This window comes from Triturus cristatus, chromosome 1_2 (assembly GCF_964204655.1).
Source record: "Triturus cristatus chromosome 1_2, aTriCri1.1, whole genome shotgun sequence".
Classification (NCBI taxonomy): Eukaryota; Metazoa; Chordata; class Amphibia; order Caudata; family Salamandridae; genus Triturus; species Triturus cristatus.
Genome location: NC_140580.1, coordinates 574,038,617 through 574,053,684, shown reverse-complemented (window position 1 = coordinate 574,053,684; position 15,068 = coordinate 574,038,617). Strand labels below are relative to the sequence as shown.

Here is a 15,068-nt window from a genome sequence, read left to right as displayed (position 1 = left end):
CACAGGAACTGCTTAGTTGTCAGCCTTACCTGTGGATACCATCACTGGTGTTCTGGGTCTGCTATGCCAAGTGTAGTGGAGCTGAGCAGGAGAACAAGCAATGCATAGGGAGAAAACTCCCTACACATCCGGATCATTGCTATTTTGTTTCTCATATACAAACTTTGAGTGTTTATTTCAGAACAACAAAGTAAATGACAAGCAGGCCAAAAACATCACGGTGGCATCCTCACCATTCATCTGGGCCATATGTGCATCCGCCACTCAAGCAAATGCATGTAAGCCTCAAAGATTCCTAATTACAACTACCCTAGGCATATTGGAGAGGTGGTCGGAGTTGAAGCCTCCACCAACCCAGCAGATCTCCGTGGCTGCCTGCAATATTTTGAATATGGTCCTGGTTAGCAGCAGTTTGTTTTGTGAGCTGCTATTTTGCAGATTCCACTTAATTCCAGTTGCATCTTGTAACTGGTTATTGGTGTTCAATGGGAGTAGGATATCTCTAACCCCTTCATAGCCAAGGAAAGCGTTGGCTGATGCTTCTGTTGCCATATAGTCCATGCTGACTGTTGCCTGCTGGCCAGAGACAATTCAATTACATGACATAATTTTTCATATTTTATGAAGAGATTTCATTTACAAATGAGTCTGTCTTCTTTCAAAGTTGTTTTCTGATCTACTTTGCTGAACGATCCAAGTGTTCAGTAATCTTTTGAATCATGTATTTGTTCCCTATGATATTTATTCTGCTTACCTAAGAAAGAACAGATCAACACATTTTTCTCCACTTTTTAATTTTACATGATCAGACCAAGCATTAATCAAGTTTCTCGAGCCTCTGTTTCACTACTCCTTACTATACGTTGCCTGATGCTGAATAGATGTCACATTGCATTGCAAGTCAAAGTCATGCCAAGCACAAGGACCATGGTTGTTACATGTGCTACACCCTAGATAGGCTGAGCACAGGAGCCTAAAATACAAACTATTCTTTTAAGGCCAAATTCTCAGAACCAACACCTACTCTGCCCCAAACCCTTGCACCACGTCTTTCTGTGATTTAGTTTCATGTATAGCTCCCACGTGTCGCAGCTCTGAGGTTTCATGATCAGCACCACTATCCAATTCCACAAAAAGACACATTCTACCTCTTCAATTCCCTCAACAAAATTATTTCACCCATGCCCTGTGTTATTGCAGGATTTACCCGAATTACCATACGCCCACGACTGTTCCCAAGAGAGTAGCTGTTGGTGCAAAATAAACAACAACCTAGAGGGTTTTTTGTTACCCCAGTCGTTACTGCTAGAAACATGGCGCCATTAATATTTCATTAAAGATCACTCACGATGGCTCTTCTAGTTTTATTCATTATATATTGGGCTGTTGATTTGTTTCTGAAAGAGCTAATATACTGCTGCATAAAGTGACATTAGAAGTAGGAAATCCGGCCATGACTTGCATCCTTTACTTGTCATATCATTCTTGTACATCCCAGAATGCTTTCCTTGTCATCATTTCTATGGCAACGTATCAGCTAGCACAAAAGATGAAAGTAGCATGTCCTGAATTCAGATTTTGAATAAGAATCTTTTCAAGAGCATTTTGCTATGCCTTCTCCATTAGAGAATCTGTCCCTTAATTGTAGGTGTTAATTATAGCTCCGCTTGCTCGAATTATTGTAGGTTTGAGTCTGTAAATAGTTGCTGTGAGCTCAAATGGTGGAATCCCATTGAGGCCTACAATAATTGTGAAAAATAGTCTTGTTGGTTGCAGCGCTTTACAGAGAAGGTTTTAGAGAATGGGAAACAAAGCACACTATAGTAAGAAGTCTCATCAGCCAGCATTTTTATTTTACAGAGATGTATATAGCGCAAACTTGACCCGAATCGGGTATCAGAGCGCTTTACATAGTACCAGTTGCATTACATGAGGACACATGATTTGCCCAGACTCACAGGATGTTCAGCGTCATTGCCGAGACTCGAACCCAGTTCCCCAGATTTGAGGTCGACCACCCTAGCCGTTAGGCCAACTCCTCTCCCCATGACATTCACCTGTAACAAACCACCACCACTTTGCTGCATTTAATTAGAAAAAGAAAGCATTCAAAACAAAGAGTACACCAAGCCTATAGAATAACAGAGTTAGCAACAGTTATGTCCCTTAAGTGGAACAAATAATTAGGAAGATTTTGGCGAGGCAAGATGGCGGCCGCTTAGGAGGCTGTAGCAGCACGCAGATCATGAGAGAGATCGGAAACTAAAGTGTTCATACTGCCTTGAGGATGAGATGACCCCCGATGTGGAGTTAAGACCCCTGGAACCTTGGGGAGCTAATTGCAGCTGATCGGCACTGCAATTGGGCTGGCAATAGCCAAACGTCTCATTAAAATAAAGTCAGAGCAGCGACTCTGCAAGTCGGGTCTTACCGCGGTTTTCACCCCCCTGCCGGAGCCTGACGCTATGGGTCCAAAACCGACTGGTGGGGCCTCTAAGGTGAAGACGGCTCATCTTATGCTCAAGGGTCCTTCCGAGGCAGGGTAAAACAGTGCGGCGACTCCAGGAGAACCCACACCACGTCAGTGACGCCGAGTGCAACAGCCGGAACAACGCGAGCAGCCCTCGGAGAGGAGAGGAAGAGGCGGGCCGCCGGTAAACAGTGTCCGGCTGGCCAAACAGTGGTGGAGCTCCTGTGAGGCCCCGCAGCGAAAGCAGAGCTGAGCGCCAGGGATGCAGCTTGGATTAATGCCGGCCCTGACCAGGAACAGGAGTTAGGAACAGCTCGGGGGATAGATCGCAACCCCGCAAGATCGGGAGGATGTCAAACACCCGACCGCATAGTGAATGATGGTGATTACTCACCTCTCCCCTGTCTATTACTGGGGATAAAGGCCAAATTAGCAATGAAACAACAGCTCTTAGTAGCTTGGAGCAATGTTCAAAGGGGGAGGCAAAGAAGGAGAGAGAGGAGCTTGCCCCCTGGGCGGGGGTGGGCCGCACACAGCATCAATTACAGGTGATGTTCATTCAATGCCCATAGATCAATCTCTGCCCAGACAAGGCAATACACTGCTCCTCTCAGGATCAACCCTGTCAGAAGGTTACCAGGTGGTGGAAGAGACTGATAAGGGCGATCAGGAAAAAGAGCCCAGCGATTACTTTTTCTCTGTATCGGATGGGGCAGAGTGGACTGATGATGGCTCTGGCATCTCCTCTGACTTCAATAATAATGATAGCGACCTTGAAGAGGATAATGGTGCCCAGACCCGGACAATTCATAGGAGAGTGAAAAAACCAGGAAGCAAGGATCTTGTCTGGGTAATCAATTTGTTGGCTCCCCGCCCAGTGGTCCATTGGATATAGGCATAGCTGCACCAAACCCAACATTGGAGGTCATTTATCAGGCGATATCTATGCACCGGGATGAGACTCGTCAAGACAGTCGTAAAGCTCAATCCGCACTGCGAAAAGTGCAAGGTGTGGTCCGGAAACTGACCAAAACATGTAGCTCTATTGGGGAGCGGAGGATGGATCTGGAGACAAGAATTGTTTCTGCTGAGACCGATGTTGTAGCCTCTCAGGCAGCAACTAAATCTCACAGATCCCAACTAATAGACATACAATGGAAACTGAAAGAACAATAAAATCGTCAGACATAACAATCTCTGTGTGCTTGGGATTCCTGAGGGGGCTGAGGGCTGGGACACTCGAGTTTATGTAGTTGAACTATTAAAAGACACTTTCCCGGAACTAACGGAGTGGAACTGGGCACAAGAGGTGCAGCGGGCCCACCGTGTCCCATTTGTGCAGAAATATCCATTAAGAGAAGGTGCAATGCCACGAGCCATTTTAGTGTACTTTGGAAACTTTTTGTTGCGACAAGCAATCTTCAAAAAAGCTAGACCTGAAGCAAAGAGGACCAGGGGAGAAGTTTTGTTGTTTGTCCTACCAGACTTCTGCCATACTACTGTTGAAAGGCACTGGCGGTTACGGCAGTTGAATAAACCCTTCCAGGACAAGAACGCACAAGTCTTTTTGAACAATCCAGCTAGTTTAAAAGTGATCTTGGGGGGGCAAACGTGTTTCTTTGTTTCTGAAGTTAAAGCTAAGGAATATTTAGACAGCCTTACAACCTAGAGATGGGTAGGCAGGTCAGGCTGAATTTGAAGGTGGTGATAAAATAGTATTGAGGAAGGGAATTGAGGATCATCACGCTTTGTAGAAATTAATAATTAAAGCAGCAAGGTTTATGATGATGGGAGCTAGTGAGTTTCTTTAGTAGCACAAGGGGGTGGAGTGGTGGGAAAAATGAAGAAAAGAAAACAAATGGAATGGGGAGAGGAAAAACATAAGAAGGGAGGGAAGTATGCATAACGGTGATATGTGCAAGGGTGTAGCATTATGGAGCTCTCGGTCATGCGTGCTGCATCCATTGCTCACAGACCTAGGTCTGAGTGCTTCTCAGGGGTGGTGGTGGTTAGGAGGGGGGTGTAGGTGTGGAAACTTTAAAAAAAATATACCCTGAGATAAAATAGTCTTATGTAGAAGAGTCACTTTACAATGGTACAGCAAGCTGGTATAAAATCAGGTTCAGATAGGCAGAGTAAAAATGTGCTCAATGTATGTGGGTGGGCTGAATAATAGAGGGAAAAGGTTAAGATTGGCTGAATTTGTGAAGATGAATGCTTTTGATATTGTGTGCTTGCAAGAGACTCATATTCCATGGGGGTAAAAGGGGTCTGATGGGCATCAGAGGTTATAACTTGTTGGTGTGCACGTCACAGAGTTCGACTATTTGGGGAATGGCAATCTTCGCAAATATGGCTTTAGGACAAGCTAAGCGAAAGGCTTCGGATACACTGGGGAGGTGGGCACTGGTGGAACTAGAGGTCGGCCTTACAGTGTGTGTGGTATATGGATCAAACCAAGATGATCCTAACATTTTTGAGGACCTTGAGGTGGAATTGGCGGCTTGGCCCTGTCCACTAGTTATGTGTGGGGATTTCAACATTTCAATTCAGAATTACCCTGGGCAACCAAGTCAAGGGTCCTTCCAAGGGAGGAAGCCTAGAGTATATAGGGCACTGACATCCTTGATGAGTAGCCATGGCTTGGTGGATACCTGGAGTATTAAGAATCCCAATGATCTAGGCTGCACGTACTATTCTTGTCCGCATAGGAAGTATGTTAGGCTTGACTACTTCCTAGTCAAGAAGAATCTACTTAACAAATCTGGAATTAGGAAACTTCCAAACGTGATCTCTGATAACAACCCTCTGATACTGGAAACTGATGTTATAAGGTTCAGAAAGACTTCTAACAAATGGACGCTTGATAGGAAACTTCTTGCCAATAGTGCCTATATTGAGCATATTAAGATATTGTCCCAAGAGTTCTTCAACATCAATAGATACAGCGCTAGTAGGGGTATAGTGTGGGTTACTTTTAAGGTGGGTCTTAGAGGGGAAACGGTTAGCTTTGTGGCTAGGGCAAGGAAACAGCGCCAGGCAAAGAATGAGCAACTGCTGCATAACTTGGCCAACGCCGAAGAAGAACATATGTGATCAGTAGCACTGGGGCGAGAGGCTATACAATTTCAACATCAAGTTATCACTCTTAAAGCAGAAATAAATAGTTGGCATGCCCAGAAATCAGTGGAAGAATTCCAGACCTGCCAACATGATTCGTATGAGTATGGAGAACTAGTGGGGAAAAGGTTGGCTTTGCGTACTCGACAGAAAACAGCTCGAAATGTAATATCCTCAATTAAGAAGGGTGGTCGAACCTACAGTGATACAACCAATACTTGGGGGTATTTCAGGAATATTATCAACTTCTGTATAGTGAAGACCAGGAACTCTCCAGGATATATCCCGTATAATAACAGATGTAGACCTTGGGCCGATTTTGGATAGTATGGCTAGGGAGGAGTTAAAAGAGGACTTGACACTTGAGGAGGTCCTGGCAGCATTGCAAGATTTGTCATCAGGGAAGGCTGCTGGCCCCGATAAGATTCCCCTTGAATTATACAAGGCAATACAAACATTGATAGCCCCCTTATTACTCGACTTATTCAGGGGTGTACATTATGGTGGTTGCCCTCCAGAGTCCTGGAAAGAGACTGATATTATCTTCCCAAAAAAAGGAAACCAGTTGATAATCCTGCTTCATACAGGCCGATATCCCTAATAAATTCGGATACCAAAATATATTCAAAGGTTTTAGCCAATCGGCTAGGGAGGGTCATAGCACACCTGGTTTCCCCATGGCAGCATGGCTTTATAACCGGGAAAGGGACAACAGACCATGTTAAGAGGGCCATATCACTATTTGATATCATGACTGGGAATGGGGGGCAGATGGCCATGATCCTCCTCGATGCCGAGAAGGCATTTGACTGGTCGGCCTAGAGGTTTTTGTGGGAGGTATTGGAGCTGAAAGGATTTGGGCCTCAAATTATGAAGGCCATTAAAGCCATGTACTTTGATCCAAGAGCCCGGCTGCAGGTGACGGGGAGAGAACCAGGGAACATATTGATATCAAGGGGAACCAGACAGGGATGTCCCTACTCCCCTATATTATTTGCTTTATATATTAACCCCTTGGTCGAGAAGTTATTACGGAGCCAGGAGATTAAGCCGGTTGTAAGCAGAGGCTATGAGACAAAGGTTTTGGCGTACGCCGATGATATTGCTATTTTACTACAAACCCGACAGAGGCAATTAGGGAAGCTACACTTACAGCTAAAGGGTTTGGGCAAGCATCGGGTTAATCCTTGAATGAAGGGAAAAAAGTAGTAATCTGTACAGAGAACTTAATTTTTAATGATTCCCGGCGGGTAGAATCTGCAGTTTATCTAGGGGTCTGTATTAGCCCGAAGTTGGTACAATAAGTAACATCAATTTTGATCCAGTAATAAAATCTATATCTACAGATCTAAAGAGAATAAATGGGCTGCACTTATCTATTATTGGAAGAGGGAATTTTTTTTAAATGACTATCCTGCATAAAATATTATATTTGTTTCGATCAATCCCGCTGGCAATCGATGGATCGATTTTGAAGACCTTGGAGTCTATCTTCTCTAACTTTATTTGGCAATATGGAAAGGTGAGAATGTCACTCAAATACATGACTCTTCCACAAGGAAGAGGGGGCTTTTGGTCCCGAATATTACATTCTAATATTGGGTGGCCTTCTTGCAACAGATGCCTATCTTATTTACAGTAGATATAGATAAGGAGGCGGAAAATGAAGTTAGAATACCAACGATATATGAGCTCACTGTAGAAAAAGAGGCCACCGGGCTGCTGTTGCGACAGGTAGAACAAAGCTACTACAAGAAGGTTTGCTTCAAGGTGATACATAGTGCTTGGAAGATTTGGGTCAGAGTGCGTAAATATATGGTGATACCGAAGCTCTGTCGTTATACCCCCATGTGGCGTTCTTCGCTTTTTCTGCCTCCCTTTTATGGTGCTATGAGAAAGCAATGGGAACGGCTAGGGTTGGTCACCGTTGGAGATTTTTATGAGGGTGGCCAAGTGTCTCCCTTTTCTATATTACAACAGAGATTTGATATTTCCAATAAGTATTATTTCAAATATGTACAAATTCGGGACTTCCTTACCACATGGCGACCAGCTACAAATTAGGAAAATATACCAATCCTCGAAGTAATCACTAGGAAGGGCAGCAGAATAAGGAATTTATACAGCTTGTTAGATAAACTACTGGATGATTTAGAGAAAAACGTGGCAAGCTGGGCCAGGAAACTGAATAACCCTGATGTTGATATTTATATGACATTGGTATTAACAGATAAGGTACTTTTATCAACAAGTCTGAAGGCACAACTTTATAAAACTGTATTTAACGTATGTTTTACCCCAACTAAGTTATTTGAATGGGACAAAAGACTTGACAATAACTGTCCCAGATGCGGGGTCGGACCAGCTACATTAACCCACATGTGTGAGAAACTACTTCCCCTGAAGAATGGGATAGCCAGGTTTTGGGAAAGAGTGTTTCGCTTTAGGATTATTTCGACCCCTAACTTGCTGCTTATGGGATAGGATAACTCTCCAGATCTGGCCACTGCTCAGGAATACTGTATATTTGTATGAACAGCAGTATTTATGATAATATTAGCTGCCAGATGGAAAGATTCAGAGCCTCCTACGTTTCAGATGTGGCTAGCGTGGCTACTAGGGATATATAACCAAGAGACTGCACTGTATGCATGTAGGGGCAGACAGGCCCGGATCCTTGGGGGTAAGATTTGGTCCCCTAGCTCAAAGTGGAGTAAACAAACTTGAGGCCCCAATAGTGAGAGAAGGGGAGAGGGTTAGGGAATCGCTCAACGGTATGAGATTTAAAGGGATAGGTGCAATAAGGCTTTAAACTCGGCTTCTTTCCGCTACCAAGAGGTTAGTATTTTTCCCCTCATTTTATTCACAGCAGGGATTGTATTATGCTTCCTAAATAGAATCTTTAATCAAAATGTCAAACTCACTGAACGCAGCTGAGATGAGAATGCCAACTGAAACCCGACACTCTTCTGTCCTTCCTTGAGTTTTTGTTTATCGGCTTATACCTCGCTTTCACAGGCGAAGCTCGGAGTTAGCCTTTGTGTGTTTATAATTTATTTGGAAAGAGATTTGTTCTGTTCACGCACACCCCTGCACGTACGTCTTAACTTACTGCTTTATTTGGTTTGTTGTCATGGTTCCGGTTGTATGTAAGTTTCTGATAGCTTGAATTGCAAACTGTGGTTTTTAGGTCTCGCCTGACCCAGCGCATGCGCTGGTCTGGCAAGACTTATTGAGAGGGCTCCCAAAAGTGCTACCAGGCCAGCCTAGAGCTACAGAGCATGTGCGCGCGCGCCGCGCTTTACCGCGATTACTTTCACTTTCGCGGCCGCTTTGATGTTTGATCGCGATAACTTTCACTTTCGCGGCCACTTTGCATAGCCAATAGGTCTCGCTTTTGGGACCTTATAAGTATTTAGTTATGCAACTGTTGCATGGCTAAACACTTATAAGGTCCCAAAGGCGAGACCTATTGGCTATGCCAATGCTTGTTATATCTGGTATTAGCCAAGACCTTTTGATTAAACTATGTATAATATTCTTACCATTGGTCTGTTATGTCCTTCACATATTTCTACCACATACTATAGCTATAAAGAAAAGGACAGGGAGTCAGCCCCCATCAGCAATTGGATAACCTCACTGTGAGTGGCAGCATTCTTCCTTTTCACAGGGAGCACACCCACATACAAAGTAGTTCCCTTCAGTGCCAGGGATTACTATGGCAATGTGTGCTTTCTGAGACAAAAATAATTAAATGCAATTAAATTGTGCAGAAACCATGATAAAACAAAATAGACAGTGCCAAAGCGAAAAGGCTGGTAGTTAAAGCCAGGCCTGTTGTCTTTTTTGCTTGTCTATTAAGAGATGGAGGTGCCTAAAATTCATGTCAATATACTTCAGCCATTTTCTTTCCTGAATCATTGCAGAGAACAGTGAAACTGTGCTGTGCCACCACAGGACAGTGGTTTAAACCTTTAATGATTATCACAGAAACAGGCGGTGTGTCTCCGAAGCCGCTGACCAAGATCACACTGAACATTCTGATGGCATCACCCCCATCATAGAACCTTAATATTAACCACAAACATTCCTTCAAAGCTGTAGACTACATCCGATGCACTTATACAGAAAAAATAAATAAATAGTAAAACAGGATGAAGCTACAAAAAACAAGTTCATACTACTTACAAAGCCTCAGCATGGATATTCACAGCATAAATCCTCAACGAGGGAGCAATATACATGCACAGGAAATGCGCTGGAACTCTACCATTCATAATTTCTCCACGTAGTAGATGTCCTTCTTATCCTGCTTTGCGTTAATCTGGTAAATGCCACACCTCTTCCCAAATCGTCCCTTCTACCAAGTATTCTACTGCCCTTGCAATCACCCCAAGGAACTTCTCACAGTCTCTCAATCCTGCCACAGCATTACTTGTCCATCATCAACATCACCCCACTGTGTCCTTCACCACCACTCCTTCCGCTCCAGTTTCCTACATGCTACAAGCTATAACAAACTGCAGGCGCTGCAAATGTGGCATGTGACTAAGTTCTCTAATGCAGATTCAGGCCTTGGTAGTAAATGAATCCTAACTCTTTTGAGGCTACACACGCCCACCTATAAAATGTCATTCTTAAAGGGGGGGTGTCTGTGTGCATGAGCGCAGGTGTGTGTAAGGGGGCACATGTGAGTGTATAAGTTAGTAAGGTCAGTCCAATAAATTAGGTACCAAGTACCCTCCTGTGGAAGTTGCATTTAACCACTATCAAATGATTTCTACTTGCTGTCCTTAGATGGCACATCAACAGGTCTACTTGATCTGAGATGGATTGCCAGAACAATTAATAATCGAGCAAAATGACCAATTATGGATCTTCCTACATCGAATGGATACAACAACTATAGAATTTGCTCATGGAATGTCAATGGTCTTGCATCTAAAATGAGCAATCAAGAATTTGTCAGCTATATAAGATCCTTTGACATCATGACCTTTCAAGAGACCTAGCAAGAAAAACCTCCGCATCTGCTTGGCTTTTTACGTTTTTACACAAGCGTGGTGAGAGCTGCAAAATATGGCCACCTCCAAGGGGGCCTTGTGACCTATGTTTCAGCAGTAAGTGCCCATAAGATCAAGAAACTTGGACCCCCCAGTCCCAACCTGTTGATATTAAATCTTCTCACTTTGGAATATTGCGAGAGGGGCGCAAATCTAACTCAAACTAACGCCTATGTTCATCCAAAAAGGAAAGCAAAGGTAATAAAAGAACTATGCAGTTACCTAGAGGAAACTACAATTAAAACATCGAACATGGATGTCGTGCTCACTGGCGACTTTAATCTAAACCTTATGGGGAGTACAACAGACGATGAAAATCATCTTCAAGATATAGCCTGGAATATACCATACCAAGCACTTTTAGAAACATCAAAATACACTAAATTAGATAAACAGGCATTAGAGAACCTTGAGCCCTTTAACATTAGAGCACTAAATGGAAGACTCATTGAAGATACTCCACCAGCATGCACGTTTCATTCATCAAGGGTTAGCAAGATCTTGGATTATACGTTTATATCACTATCTCTTTTTCACCATGTGACCTCCTTCAAAATAGGGCAAAAACTGCCGTTGCCCCCAGGAAATCACATTGAATATCTGCAAGCCGAAATTTGAGCAGTCTTTGGTCCCTATTGACTCAGTTTATACTGTCAACTACAAAAGGATCAAATATTCGGTAGCAAATGAGGGAAGCTTGCATGATATGGCGAAACTGCACTTTGAGGGAAGAACTGGGGCAAGCGAAGTCGAGAAATGGAAGTGCTTTACAAAAATAATGGCAGGCTACTCCACAACACCGAAACTTGAATTAAGACGGACAGATAAAAACATGACCTCGCTTACATAGGAACATCAAGTGAAGATAAAATGTATAAAGAAATGTATCTACCAAATAATGCGTCAACATAGGTACTCTCCAAGTGACACGGTGAAACAAGACCGCTTACGGAAACTGAAGGCTTCTCTAAAAAAAACAAAGTGGATAGCAAATAAAGAAATGGAGGATAGCTTATGGGCAAAACTACAGGCTGACATAAAACAGAACGATGGGGCGAAATTCTGGAAATCAATCAATTCCTTTTTAAATCCTGTGCATGATGGAGTATCCTCTAACATTAGTGAAGATGCATGGTTCAAGTATCTTAAAGATCATTTTACACAACAAAAGGCCTCTGCCTTTGAGATAGGAAACGAGGGCAATAAACCAACAACACTGTGTGAAACTTCTCATAAACAAGCATGTGGCAAAATAATTATGAATATAAGAGAGATAAATCTACAAAAGATAATCACGCGACAAATTAAAAAGGGAAGAAGAGAAGGGGCACCAGGCCCGAACGGTATACCTCCCATCCTTTACAAACAGAGTGATAGGGAATGGGCTGGAGCATTAGCGCCACTATTCAACGAAATAATACAGTTTAATATATTACCTGCCTCCTGGAAGGGCTCAATTATCACTCCTATACTCAAATCAGGGGATAAATCACAACCAAGCAACTACAGATTGATTGCCCTCATGGACAATGAGGCTAAGTACTTTGCCGGGATCCTCTTGGAAGAATTACAGTCCTGGGCTACAGAAAACTCCTTAATTCCAAACAGGTTTTGCTAAAACTGTTGGGACAACAATGAACATCTTGACTATGGGCCTGTTAATCGATAAAGCCAAAACTATCAAAATGCCAATCCATCTGTGCTTCATTGACTATAAGGCAGCCTTTGACCATATCAATCGGAATCTCCTGTGGTCTAAACTGAATAAGTGGGGGATCCCGAGGCCCCTGCTAGATCTACTTATCAACCTGTATAGTGACACCTGGATACAGGTGAAGCTGGGTGATGGATCTCGTCTGTCCAGACGCATCCCAACTAACAAGGGCTTAAAACAGGGATGTGTCTTGGCCCCAACCCTCTTTAATCTGTTCTTAGGTGATCTAATTCCGATTTTAAATAACTGTAACGCCCATGCTCCGAAATTAGGAGGTCAAATATTACCATATGCAAATGACATAGTGCTAATCAGTCAAACAAAAACAGGGCTACAAAATCTCATAGATGCAACTCGGTTGTACTCGGATGATAATCAACTGACGATAAATCTACAGAAGACACAAACTATGTCAATCAATAAAAAAGGGAAAACCAACTATGGCTGGTTCTGGAACAACAACCGTATTGTAGACACAACAGTGTACAAGTACCTGGGAGTAAAAATTGACATTAGCGGCCATTTTACTATTCAGAAAGCAAGCATTAGAGGAAAAGGCATTGCGATATCTATTTCATTAAAAAAAATTAAACGGCAAGCTCACCAGTCCCTCTCTCTTGCCCCTGGCACAAGTTATAAGAGCTAAACTACTGCCCACAATCACCTATGGGAGCGTAGTACAGAGAGGTAGGGATGCGGCGACCCTAGATAGAACTGTGGCTTCAGCATATAGAACCATATTCAGCTTGCCAAATCAAACCTCTCCGGCCCAACTCAGGCTGGAATTTGGAGGACAGAAGCAGTCTTTAGCAAGACAAGGTGCATACATAATGACTTGGGACAAGGTCCATAAGGCAAATAAAGGAACCTTAAACAGCTACTTATGGTCAGAATTAGAACGGTATCCGGCATTGCCAGCCGCCAAATACTTGAAAAACAGCCTAGTGAATCTAGGGTTACAGGAGCTGTGGAATACCCCTACCGATCATACTACGATCAAAAGAATAGTAAAGAGAACAACAAAATATCTCTCATGGATTGAAGATAAAGCGTGTGTTGCAAAGAGGTCACATGGATGGATCATTCTAAACTCCTACTCCAAACAAGGCCACCAGAGTTATCTTGACCTCGGGTATTCACGTTACATAAAATTGAAATTCCTCAAATACAGACTGGGCATGTTACCATGCACATACCATTTCCCGCAGTGGCTGAGGGTCAATGGGGGCTCCCTCTGCCGCCTATGTGGCAAGGCGTGTGAAGACATGGAACATCTGCTGTGCTCCTGTGAGAAGCTGCTGGCGGAAAGGAAGCGGTTATTGAAACACCACTTCAATCAGCGTGGAATACGCTCACGAAGACAGGCAGTTCTTGCCTGCTTTACACCTAGTGACCCGCAGCTGAATTTTAGCCTGGTGAAGTTTTTGAAGGAGGTAGAAATAAAAATGCAGAAAATTGACTTACCGGCATGTTTTTAGAGGTTCTTAAACTACGCAGAATCCTATCTATAAAGCATCAATTATGGAAGGTGGAAGAAGAGTGTATACTGGAACTTGTCCCATTGCCATAAATCATAGAGGACATTTAGAATAATACGTTTATTATTTTAATTCTATCAACACATTTAATTTTATGAATTTTTTGAAAGTAATTATAAATATAGTTTTATGTGAATGTAGTTTTACTTAAGTGATGAATAATGTATTGTGTACACATTAGTGTTTTATTTTTTCTAAGGATGAACTGCAATGGTTTTAATTAACTATGCTAATAAAAAATTACTTACTTACTTACTTGCTGTCATCTGTTTATTTTTTTTAATCTACTGAACTGCTTTTTAGAACGTTCTGTTTCGTCTCAGTAGTATTTTGGAAATGGTTTTCCAATGGTTGTCCAATGGTTGTCCAATGGTGTCTATTACTCCCATTAGGTATTTCTGTTATGGTATGTCCTGGTCAAAACTCGAAATGGCAAATCTCCTCCAGTGGAACCCTTTTGTAATGGCTCAGTAGGTATTTCCACCTGGGCAACAACAAAGATATTGATTCGGTATTCTACGAACAAATTGTTTATGGTTTGTAAACAGCGTCAATAAAATGAAAATCGTTTGCAGTCTCGTTTCACACACTGAAGCTCTATGTTTGCTTAGATAGTTTATAAAGACGTGCTAGGAGTGAAGATACCGATAAGTAATGTGTTTTATATTAATCCTTGCATTTCCATTCCAGGATTGTTGATAGTGTAATCGTCATAATGGTTCTCTGGGTAGTATTGGGACTCATGCGTGATTCACTAAAGACAAGTCAGTGGACTAACATAAGAGAGGCCGTTGGGAAGTACAAGAAACACAAATGGTGGGACGTCCACACTCCTGTGAGTAGATAGCATTAGTGTTTTGTTAATGGTTTAAATAAAGTCTAAGGGAATTGTTGTTAATCGTGGACATGGTTGGCTTTGCCTTCTGATGCATGGTATTGAACTATATTGTACTGTAGAATTTATATAGTGCTTGTACCCCTGTAGAGGCTGTTATGTTGCTTTTTGCATTGCTCGGCATTAGCCCAAACCTTTTTTTTACATTTCATGGAGATATCCATCAATTATTTCTTTTACTTGCTAAATCATTTAAACAATCAAAAATAACTGAAGAATATTCATGAATATACATACGTTATATGTGTGTGTGTGTGTGTGTGTG

The 15,068-nt window shown here is 42.5% G+C and overlaps 1 protein-coding gene across 3 annotated transcripts in view; it reads left to right on the top strand.

The window, feature by feature from the left end:
• The window catches only part of SEMA4G (semaphorin 4G), a 714,949-nt gene that overhangs the window by 678,681 nt on the left and 21,200 nt on the right, over nt 1-15,068 (top strand). The gene's annotated exons all lie outside the window — the stretch shown is intronic.